Source organism: Macrosteles quadrilineatus, unplaced genomic scaffold, assembly GCF_028750875.1.
Source record: "Macrosteles quadrilineatus isolate MER2022 unplaced genomic scaffold, UCM_ALF_1.0 Scaffold_5__1_contigs__length_97177068, whole genome shotgun sequence".
NCBI classification, from domain to species: Eukaryota; Metazoa; Arthropoda; class Insecta; order Hemiptera; family Cicadellidae; genus Macrosteles; species Macrosteles quadrilineatus.
In genome coordinates, this window is record NW_026542598.1 from 13,334,496 (window position 1) to 13,347,674 (window position 13,179).

A 13,179-nucleotide genomic window follows, 5' to 3' on the forward strand; every position below is an offset into this window, starting at 1 on the left:
GTCTGGGCGACGAGCTTTCATTCACCTAGAATTGTCCAAAGTGTGTTTGTGTTTAAAGGTTGTTTTAGGCTTACGAAATATTTAAGAAGCTGAAAAGTAATTGAAAACGTATCTTACTTTTGGTCAATAGCAACACAATTTTCCTAAAATGTGACGCAGAATTGAAACGCATTTGTAAGTGTAAATTTTTATAACCGGTGAAGAATATTGGACAATTTTATTTACCGTACTGTACTGTATATTCATTTCAGATTTCGCGACACAACTATGATAAATGCGAGGATTTATAATTCTTTCGCTTTTATATTCACTTCAACTAGAAAATTATCATCTAAACTCTTGGATTCATTTATAAAATATAAACCACCCATGAACTGAAATACTAAAAAAATAATATTGAAACCAAAATGGTCAACTAACTTCTAATTCAAACTTACGAAGAAGTAGAAATCAAAAGTTACGGTAAAAGTTCTGCGAGAAAGGTCTGATTTTCAAATCGAAGTTTTAACACCAATTACGAAGAACAAACAATAAAGTACTGTAGTGCCATAGGCCTTTTGTAAGTACGAATGTGGGAGGGGATTCGGTGGAGAGGCGCGGGAGGGAAACCAGCATCACCTGGCCCTACTCGCTTATAGGGAGAAGCGACGCAGAAAAGTGGGGACTTGAGCATCAGATCTGGAAAATACGCTGAAGACAACACAAATTCCAACTTTACACGCTCTCTATAAAATAAAAACTTTAACGACGTAAAACACACACACATCGTTTTAATGGTTAAGAATAAACTCAAGTATTTGATATTGCAGGCTAAGTGAATACAGTGAAGTCCAGAGCAAAATCAGCTGCTTTTAAAGGTTCTAAACTGGACCCAGAAACATAGCTGTCTTTAGTAATTTGGTTTGTAGTAAATTATCCTGGATACAGAACTAGCTGATTCTAGTCACTAGTCAATAAAACGCTTTAAAACAATCACCTCATCCATTAAAGAAATTAATAAATGGTTTAGTTCCATTATAAAGTGTAAATTTTCCCAACTGCTGGCGTCAAAAACTAACCACTTCAGCAAGTTTTTAGGTACCGTTAAGTGAAACGTGAAAAAATATCTTACGGTCTAAAAATAAACATGAAATCATTCACCTTAAAGTCATTTTCGCCTTAAAATACTAACTCTGGTGCGTGGATGTCGTAAAAGTCCACAAAGTCCAAAAGTTGATAAAATTAGTTCAATATGATTAAATTCCTTGTAGATAACGTTTTGGACGTTCATAAACTACAAATACAAAACAAGTTTCCAGATCCTGGTTTGCAGGCACTGTTTTTATTACAATACTTAATTGATGCGGACAGTAAAATAACGATTCTCCAGAACGATGAATTAATCACCTAGGCTATTTATATAGGAACATTTGTATGATCACAAAATCAAACTATGTAGTTTACATCACGTCAATTTCGCATTGAAATACTTTTAATATTTGAAAAATAGTAATTTCTTTTGAAAGAGCTCGAAAAACGTGATATAATATTTTCCATTGGTCAATTTTACAAACTCTACTATTTTCACCTGCGTTTTATCACATATTAGACCTACATTTAATCGGCGTACCATGCACTGATCTGCAAAAATCGTCCAAGTTGTTGATTTTTGTAAGGAATAATAGTTGTGCACAACTTATTCAACGCTATGTTTAAGCATTGACTATGGTATATAGTCAATGGTTTAAGCTAACCATAATAGTCTACCGAAGTAAGTTTGCTGTCTGTAAACACGAATGGCCAAGTTGTCAGCTTTAAGTTGTAAGTTTTGAGCGCATGACGTCCAAAGTTACAGATTATCGGGTACTCGCAAGTCGCAATGTAACAAGCCGCCATGTTTAGTCACTCTCAACCATGACTCATTACTCAAGAGGTTTACGAGTTAACTGTCGAATCCTCACAGACGATATTTCTATTACATTGTTTCGCAGATTTATAAAATTTGTTTACCAGTGACCGCTTTAGATTTTTAAGACCGATTGTTGATAATTAAACGTGTGTAGCAAAGTTCGATACAGTTTACATAGCTATTCCGTGCTTAAGTTATCATAATAATTACTATTATGGTAGGCTTCCATATCTGTTGGCACAAAAAACCGAGTAAAATATCAATTGTTCGATTGTTTCATTCGATATATCGATCTAGGCCTATATTTTCATTCGGATGTTTGTACTACAGTACTCTTAACGAGTGACTAACCCTTACCTTAGAATCGAACGTCATCCCTGCGTAAAGCTGCGTTGTCCAAGGCGCGTCTGTTGCGTCTGACGCAGAGCGATGATCGCCGAGCGATGATCGCTGAGCGTCGATCGCTTGGAGGCCCGTTGTCCAAGAACGCGTCTATTCAGTTCAACAGTTGGTTTCTGACTGTGTAAAAATTTATTTTGCTCTCACTATTAGCGTTAAGAGCCAAGTGTTGAAGATCCTATTCATCGAAGAGATAGAAAACGAGGAAATTCTGGACCTTTAGTGAACCTCGATTGTGTACCCACAGTGTTTTCAAAAAGAGAAGTGAGGAAGGATATTTTAGAATACCTATCAAAAACCACTTTAATGTAGACAAGAGTGCATTAATTGATTTTTTTTACTTTTAATGGCAACAGTTTAAGTTCCGTTAAATCCTTTAAAGTTTAAGTTGTAATAATTTAATTTAACACTAATTTATTATTATTTTGAAATTTTTCTTTACTTAAATACAGATATCTCCTATTCTAAATAACTCCCAATACGGTATGTAATCCAAAGCTAAAATAAAAGTCAATACTTTGGTGAATTATTTTAGACTATAACTTTAATTTAATTTTGATTTGATTTTGTGTTTTTGTTCGTAGCGGGTCTCTAGCTCGTCTGATTTCAATTATCAATAACTCAAATGGAAGCCCTTACATTACTGAATATTTTAAGGTTGAAACGAACTGCAAGCGTTAATAAGAACTGGAGATATTTAAAAAATGATAAAAGTACGAAACGTCTATAAGAAATGTATGGGGAAGAGTTTTCGTTTGAATTTCTTTAAAACGAAAAATAAATAAAAACGGATTCCCGCATTGAAATTAGCATGAAAATCTAGTTTTTTAAATTATGTGTCACAAAACTATCATTACATAAAAACAATATGTATATCCAATATGGCGGATCCAAGATGGTGGCCATAAACGTGTTTCCTATCGAAATGAAGTACTAACCACCCAATAAATACTGGAGGTGATCTTAAGTCAATATCTCGAAAATGTGCATAAAAGATGCATGTGGAATCATTTTTTATTATTTTTCCAATGTTGGGAAAAGCCACCATTTTTTATAATGATTTTAGGGGGTTTCTCATGGACCGATTTTTAGCAACCTTTAGTATATCAATCAGCAGACTCAACACTACAAAATAAAACCCTAAAACATTATCTTGCAATCTTTTTAGGTCATATTCTATATTTCTTTGACTATAGCCATTACATTAAGATACTGTATATTATGGAGTATACGGGAGAACACAGAAACAACAATGCAATAGACGCAATAGACGCTGGCCGTCAGCGATACCGTCTGCTCCCGGAGCAGTGCCCCGCGTCAGACGCTCAGCGTCTCAAGCGTCAGGCGCTAGAGACGCTCCCTTGGACAACGGGTCCATTGAAATCAATGCTTAGCAGTCACTGAGCGTCCATCGCTAGCGTCTATTACTCAGCGTCAGACGCAACAGACGCGTTCTTGGACAACGGGCCTTAAGATATTAAAGTTTTCTCTCGAGTGCACCACCACTTACTTAAAAACTGTATATGCCCCTAGCTAATAACCAAATAATTGTAATTTATACAATATATATTTTAAATGTTGTAATGTCCCATTTCATGATGAAACATATTGAGTTATGGAAAACTGTCGTGCCTCCTCTTAAGTCCAACTTTTGAGGAACACTTCCAACAAACGCAAACCAACTAATGTGTATCAAAACGCTACGAATCTGTCGATTAAGATTCCACAACATTTTCAGTTATACATAAAGAGGGTTTTAAAATAAATAACCAATACTGTAATTAGAAAAGTAAATATTTAAAAATGATTACGGATTCGATTTGAAAGATTTGAAACATTATAAACAAGAGCTTCATCAACTGTAAATTTGAAGTTGCGTATGCATTTTTCACACATTCCTTTTGTATGTTAGTTCGTTCATTTACACACGAGTGTTGTTCTTTGGTGGGATGAAAGAAAGAGTTTGTAAAAAATAATTATATTTTGTTTATCGCATTTTGGACGTAATTTTGATCGAAAATCAAAGACAAAATGTCTTCTGTAATCACATTTGTCGAAGGGATAAAACGTATAGAAACTAGTTTAAAAAACTTATGAAGGCTTGTAGATTACAAACAAGTACTTGAGTTCTGGTATTATCTCCCTACTACTTTAAATTAAGTCATTTTTTCCGCATTCTCTTATACAGTATTTGTAGGTTTGGTTTCAAGATAAGTACGAGAACTATCTATCATTTGTAGCCAGGGAATACAGTAGCCTACTACTTAAAAGTGGTCACTTACAACTGTTCATTTCCCTGTGAGAGGTATCCACACCAGATTCGCAATGACGTTAGTGCAATTCCTGGAAAAGTCGTAGTCGTAGTGCTGACGACAGGACGACAGCTACGAGACTGTTGGTCATTGGTCTGACTGAGTCAAATAGTCAACGATTCCCCTCTACGTTCTACGAGCATCACCAAGATGACAGTATCGCGAATCCGAATCCACAACCCAGATGAGCAGCGCTAACTTGGAACTTAACTGATGTAAATTTAGCTTTGTGACATGAACGATGTTACTAATCGTTTTTAAAGGTTATGTTTTCGTTTATTGTCATTGCCACTGAAAGTGATGCAACGACTTATTGTATAATCAGCTGATTTCATGTGAGTGTAGTTTCGTGTGATTTTGAAGAATTTAGGGGGATTTACATTGCCAAAGTCGTTGAAAATAAAATTACTAATACCTGTTACCATAGATTAAAGGAGTAGACAATAAGTGTCCACACTTTTCGATTTGAAACAAACATAAATCAAACTAACGAAGTAAATGAAGAAAAGAAAAAAAATTATGATTCTACCTTTGAATATTTCAAGCAAAATTTTAAAATTTCAAAAATTGAGGTGATTGGATTGTTTATTGGTTCTAGAGGAACATTATCAAAATTTTTTGTGAACTTTTGGAAACAATATGATTTGGACAGATCCTTTTTGAAAATTATTATTCATGAAACATTAAGAGGTTCATTGAACATAATGAGAAATCATCTATATGGCAAACATCAAAATTAATCAGTCTTATAGCTGTATAATCCTTCGATATTTTATGTGTACTATTTTTCTGTGTCATTGGCAACCTTATTTTTTAAGGCAGAGGTATTTATTTTTATAAATAAATTCTTTTCTCTATATATGCTGTTACTTACGTATAGACCTAGACGTGTTGGATAAATGTAAAGTAAAGACTAGATGGAAAAACTCATATCTCCAGCTAAGTAGCTGAGTAGATAGTGCGTCTCATCGAATGACACCCGTTCGATTGTGAGAAAAGTCTGTAGTATTTTGATTATTCGAAACTGGACCTAGAAGTTGTTAATCATTTGGTTCCTTTTCAATAAAAGGCCCTGGCCAAAGATAAAGCTGATCGTTATCAGTACAAAGCTATCAGTTCTCTTATTCTCCGCATTAAAATACGCACTTGGGAGTTTTAGTGCTGTTTATAAATCTGATATAATCCATAAACAGTCTTACTTTTGAAACCGCTGGTGATAATGTTAAAGTAGGTTTTTTCGGCACAGCGTATTTTAAAACGTTGTTATTAGCTCGCTTTCTTGTCTGTTCGGAACAAATTTTTCAATCGATTTCGAACCATCTTCTCGATGAGCTAGAGACTTGAAACTTGAAACATAGATGACAATGCAATATTAAATCATTTGATTTTTCATATTTTCCTTAGGCTACGCCCCATGGGCTTGCAAATTTTTAATTTTTACATTTTGGAAGAACAGTCAATAAAATAGATTTAACATACTTACTCATTTAAGACTAAATAAACGGTATCAGCATTCTGACACATACTTTCTCCCATAAGTTTGTCAACAACCTTTATCATGTGTAAGCGGTGAAAGTAAATATACGGGAATGTAATTTGTACGATTTTGTTCTGAATTTAAAGGACTACATACTAATTTTTTTCAAAATCGTTCGGGCCATTTTTGTGAAAATCTGATTTTTCCGTCATTTTATGGGGTTTTTATGGGGAAATAACATAATTTGCAATAACTTTTGAACCATAATTTTTACAGAAATAGGATTTGTACCGTTTTGTTCAGAATATAAAGGACTATAACATACAAATTTTTTATCAAAATCGTTCGGGCCGTTTTTGGGAAAATCTTATTTTTCTGTTATTTTATGGGGTTTTATGGGTAAATTCCCATTAAAAATTAAAATTTTTTAAAAATAAAAAAACTCAAAACTTTAAGGAACATAACATACTATGTTAAAATAAAACCGGATTTTTTTCTAAAATCCTATTTTTCGTTATTTTATTGGGTTTTTATGGGAAAATAACATAATTTACCATAACTTTTGAACCGTAATTTTTACAGAAATGGGATTTGTACCATTTTGTTCAGAATTTAAAGGGCTACAACATACTAAATTTTTATCAAAATCGTTCGGGCCATTTTAGAGAAAATCCGATTTTTCAGGATTTTTATGGGTTTTTATGGGAAAATCCCCATAAAAAATCAAAATTTCAAAAAAATGAAAAAAACACCTGGAGATACCATGGATTAGAACCTACATACCAAATTTCATCGAAATCGGACCACAGGTGTAGTCCCTAGCTCTGTACACATCCAGACACACAGACACACACACACACACAGACATCACTTCGAAAACCACTTTTTTGGGTCCAGGGGGACCCAAAACGAATATATCCACTCAAAACTCAAACTCGAAAATTTTGACGAAAACAATACTTTCTCCATATACTATGGTATAGGGGGAGAAAGTAAAAGTAGAAAATAATTTAAGAATGAACACTTTTACTTTCTCCCCCTATACCATAGTATATGGAGAAAGAATTGTTTTCGTCAAAATTTTCGAGTTTGAGTTTTGAGTGGATATATTCGTTTTGGGTCCCCCTGGACCCAAAAAAGTGGTTTTCGAAGTGATGTATGTGTGTGTGTGTCTGTGTGTCTGGATGTGTACAGAGCTAGAGACTACACCTGTGGTCCGATTTCGATGAAATTTGGTATGTAGGTTCTAATCCATGGTATCTCCAGGCGTTTTTTTCATTTTTTTGAAATTTTGATTTTTAATGGGGATTTTCCCATAAAAGACCATAAAAAACAGGAAAAATCGGATTTTCTCAAAAATGGCCCGAACGATTTTGATTAAAATTTAGTATGTTGTAGCCCTTTAAATTCTGAACAAAATGGTACAAATCCCATTTCTGTAAAAATTACGGTTCAAAAGTTATGGTAAATTATGTTATTTTCCCATAAACACCCCATAAAATAACGAAAAATAGGATTTTAGACAAAAATTCAGTTTTGATTTAACATAGTAGGTTATGGTACTTACAATTTTGATAGTTTTTTTTCATTTTTTAGAAATTTCGATTTTAGTGATTTTCCTATAAAACCCCATAAAATAACGGAAAAATAGGATTTTCCCAAAAATGGCCCGAACGATTTTAATAAAAAATTAGTATGTTATAATCCTTTATATTCTAAACAAAATGGAACAAATCCCTTTTCTGTAAAAATTACGGTTCAAAAGTTATTGTAAATTATGTTATTTCCCCATAAAAACCCCATAAAATAACGGAAAAATCGGATTTCCCAAAATTGGCTCGAACAATTTTGATAAAAATTTAGTATGTTATAGTCCTTTAAATTCTGAACAAAATTGTACAAATCCCATTTCCGTATATTTACTCTCACCGTTTACACATGATAAAGGTTGTTGACAAACTTATGGGAGAAAGTATGTGTCAGGATGCTGATACCGTTTATTTTAAATATGCCAACCACATTTTTTAACGCACTAAAAAGTTGAAAATATTTTATAAATATGTGGAGAGAATAAATACTTTTAAGATTTAAAACGAAAAACGTTGGGATCATACAATAGATAGGCCAATAATAAAGAGGGGGTATTCGTAGTAACTTCATGCGCCCAACGTTTTTCGTTTTAATTTTTAGAAGTATTAATTTATTCTCTACATATAGTTGTAAATTATTTTCTACTAGCTGGCCCGACAGACGTCGTCCTGTCCTAATGTGGTTTTATGTCAAATGCTCGTTCATTTTCAAGATGAGCTCGTTCGCATAGCTCTCTCACCTTTAGGTTGGAGCTCGTTCCCTGCGCTCACTTGCCTTCAGTTACATTTGACAACAAATATTCGTAAAAAACAAATGACATAGAAACCTATTTGACAGCTCTGTTTTTTTTTTAATTAGGTTATCATTACAACAGCTGTTTCCTTAATTTAATTTAATAAAGAAATGACGAACATGGCATGGTAAACAAAATACAATATTTTTCCATAAGATTAACATGTAAACTGCAAAGGGCCATAGGACGCTTCCCTTAAGGGTTTTTGAAACGGAAACAGGCTATTATGTTATTCTAGTACCTAAGGAATATCCTTGTAAATTTTCATCCTTGCCAATTGGTTCAGTAGTTTTCTAGTTATAAACGCTGTAACTAACACAACTTTCTTTTATATATTAAGATTTTTTAGTGCGTTTAAAAACGTGGAATTTAAAAAAGTTTTTATTTATAAATTATTGAGCGGAGCGAGCGAAGCTCTTATACGTCGACTCTTATGCATTTCGTAATACGCAAACTCCTCCTAGACGGCTGAATCAATCGTTTTCAAATTTTGCATGGTGATAAAGACCATATCGGTGAGTGCCAACATCTATATGGCGTTAAAAAAGTCTCTCAGGAATCCGCCCCACTGGGTCTCAAAGTTTCAATGTAATCCTTATGGAAGCAGTATTTGACACATAAACAAAAACATATGATCAGCTGTTGACTTTTGAATGCAGTAGATAAAGAAGTAGCTGATAGCATTAATCCACAGATATTAGAACAGAAACGGTATGGATCATAAATATAATCAAATGACGACACTAGCTTGAGGTCTATGGCGTAGGAAGTGGTAAAGGAAGTAGTAAAGGTGAGCAGCCTGGAGTGTGGAAACGGAAACTGTTTATGACGATTAGATTTAGGTATCTGCATTCCTAAAATTCTATGGGAAGGGAGGAAAACGGGTCCGCGACGTAGGAAGTGGTGAAGGAAGTAGTAAAGGCGAGCTGTCCGGAATGTGGGAACTGTTTATGACGATTAGATTAAAATATCTGCATTCCTAAAATTCAATAGGAAGGGAGGAAAACGGGTCCGCGACGTAGGAAGTGGTAAAGGAAGTAGTCAAGGCAAGCTGTCCGGAGTGTAGGAACTGTTTATGACGATTAGATTAAAGTATCTACAAACCTAATATGCTATGGGAAGGGAGGAAAACAGGTCCGTGACGTAGGAAGTAGTGAAGGTAGTAGTAAAGGCGAGTTGTCCGGAGTGTGGGATCTGTTTATGACCAATAGATTAAGGTATTTTTAATCCAATAATGCCAAGGGAAGGGAGGTATACAGGTCTATGACGTAGGAAGTGGTAAGGGAAATAGTCAAGGCGAGCTGTCCGGAGTGTGGGAACTGTTTATGACGATTAGATTAAGGTATCTGCATTCCTAAAATTCTATGGGTAGGGAGGAAAACGGGTTCGCGACGAAGGAATTGGTGAAAGAAGTAGTCAAGGCGAGCTGTCCGGATTGTGGAAACTGTTTACGACGATTAGATTTAGGTATCTGCATTACTAAAATTCTATGGAAAGAGAGGAAAACGGGTCCCCGACGTAGGCAATGGTGAAGGAAATAGTCAAGGCGAGCTGTCCGGAGTGTGGGAACTGTTTATGACGATTAGATTAAGGTATCTACAAACCTAAAATGCTATGGAAAGGGAGGAAAACAGGTCCGTGACGTAGGAAGTGGTGATGGAAGTAGTCAAGGCGAGCTTTCCGGAGTGTGGAAACCGTTTTTGACGATTAGATTAAGGTAAACCTAAAATGCTATGGGAAGGGAGGAAAACTGGTCCGTGACGTAGGAAGTGGTGAATGTAGTAGTAAAGGCGAGTTTTTTGTTTCGGAGTGTGGGAACTGTTTATTACGATTAGATTAAGATATCTGTAATCCAAAAATGCTACGGAAAGGGAGGGAAACAGGTCCGTGACGTAGGAAGTGGTGAAGGAAGTAGTCAAGGCGGAGTGTGGGAACTGTTTATGACGATTAGATTAAGGTATCTACAATCTTAAAATTCTATGGGAAGAGAGGGAAACAGGCCCGCGACGTAAGAAGAGGTGAAGGAAGTAGTAAGGTGAGAAGTGTGGAGTGTGGGAACTGGAAACCGTTTGTAGCAGTTAGATTAATGTATCTGCAATGCTGAAATGCTATGAGAAGGGATGGAAGCATGCCCACGACATAGAAAATGGTGAAAGAAGTTAAAGGCTAGCAGTGCGGAGTGTGGGCAATGTTTGTGACAATTAGATTAACGTATCTAAAATACTAAAATGCTATGGAAAGTGATGAAAACAGGTCCATGACGTAGGAAATGGTGAAGGAAGTAGTAAGGCTTGCAGTGCAGAGTGTGGGAACTGTCTTTGGCAATTAAATTAATGTATCTGCAATCCTAAAATGCTATGGGAAGAGAGGGAAACAGGTCCACGACATAGGGGGTGGTGAAGGAAGTAGTAAAGGTGAGCAGTGTTGAGTGTGGGAATGGATTAATGTATCTGCGATGCTAAAATGCTATGGGTAGAGACTGTAGACTGTAGGTTAAAATGATTACGAAGCACGAATCGATACATATTTCGATACATGCAATCGTTTACAATAGAAATTTACAACTGAGTTGACAACAGCTGATTTTTACTCCCTAAAGAGTAAAAATGCTACTTTAGACCCGCAACGCAGGCATTTAAAACGACTGTTTTTACTGCAGTATGACAAAAACAACATAATATGAACCCTTGATGACTCCGCTCAATTTTGTGGATGCCCCTGCAAACGCCACCTAGTTTATTTTATGATCCTAAATCAGTCTATCCTAAAATAAGTTAGTTAAAAACAATTATTTTACGTCAGCACATTGGAATGTAACTGGCGTTCATGAAACGAGGATAAAAATCATATTCTACAACAGGATGAAAATTTTACTTGCAGTATCCAAAATCAATGGCATCACCCTATGAGTGTACAATATAACTTATGCAATGACTGTGACTGTACTACGTGTTGGCCTTGTATCACAGGTCCGATGTTTTGGTGGAGTGATAGATAATACAACTTCGTATCGCAACAGAGAAAATGCTATCAGAGAGTCTGGTTGAGATTAGGCTTTGCTGTCCGTTGACATTCTTCCTACGAACCAACATGTATTTAAAATTCACTTCTTAGTTGTGATTTTGATACTCAGTTTTTGTTTGAACACGTATCTTTTTATTTCATAATAAAATTCTTCTCATGGCAAACAAATAAAAAACTATATATTGATAAACATGTGAATTGTTTGCATTCGTTCACTGGTAGAAGGTAGTCTTTGGCCAAATCTTGCACAGTAAATTAAAGTGCATGCACAGAACGATATCTAATTTTTCTAGGTCTAAATGAAATGTTCAAACTCATACAGCAATAGACTACGCATAATAAGTAACAATTTATAACGTATTTTTAGTATCAAACTTGAAAATCTCAAGATGAGAGAGTTAATTTAAAACCTTATCTTCCAAGATCAATAAAGATCTAACAAAACAATCAACCATTAAGGGTAACATCGTCCTTGCAATGCTAGAACAGTATAGGTTATTGTTTATTAGCATCGACAACAATGCAGATAGCGTCTTCACAACTAACATAATTGCGTCGACGAAATTTCGTTTCTATTATTTTAGAGTTAATTTCATGCTTTGTGCTTTACTGTTTGATAACCAGAGGATGAGTTATTGTATATGATTATATCGTTTTATTTGACTAAACGGGACTTTAAATTACTGACATAACAAGAAAAAAATTGTAAACACGACTAACGATAAATTGGCTTTAATTAGCTGTTCCATAAGGATGGGAAATCTACCAAGGGGAAGGGAATATGTTTTGTGGTTTTATCAATGGTTTTAGCTACGAGCATTGACTATAAGGTATATATAGTCAATGTATATATAGTCAATGCTACGAGTAAGGAGGACAGGAGATGGTACAGTATGCGCTATCCGGGTTTGCCGACTTAACAAAACTCTACTTTCGGACATCACGTTACGTTCCAAGAACTCCTGATATCAGTGATATCATCAGCGGTGAAAAGTGTTCGTGTTTGTCGAATTTCACATTATGTTATGGTCAATAACACCATTGCTTCCAGTCAATAAGAAACAGCTGAGCACATTTTTTAATCGAAATATTGAGATAAGATTGTGCTGCCCTCTTTAGCGAATTTCCCACTTAGGGAATAAGCTATTCCGTTAGTCTCAGGCTACATATTGAACACATTATTACTCGAATTCGAGCAACAGGTACACTGGTATTGTTTTCTCTAACCACGCCTAGTTAAGGAATAGAATCAGATAACAAAAAACTATTAATCGATTAATCGTATAACAGCTCACAATGTGATTGTGATCCATTTAGATAGACTGTTTACAGGCAGCAAACTTCTGAAAATACGTTGTCACAACAAATTAATTAGAAATCAAATCAAACAAATTTTACACCTGTAAAATGTTAAATTAAATAATATCACGTTGATTAAACAACTGAACTGAAAATACCTCGTTCTGAAATGCCAAAAAGCTCCAACTTTTATAAACTGAATCAGCAATCACAGGATTGCTAGGCATGCTTTCTTACCATTTAGATTCTGACAGGTGTAGGAAGCTTTACCGGTCGCAAGATCAGTGGCTACTTTTATCAGACGAGAGATTACCAGTGCATTGTTTAACGTTAGAATTAAATAGAACACAAAAAATCAACAATGTTGGTGAGATCTTTATCGTTTATCTATCAAAAC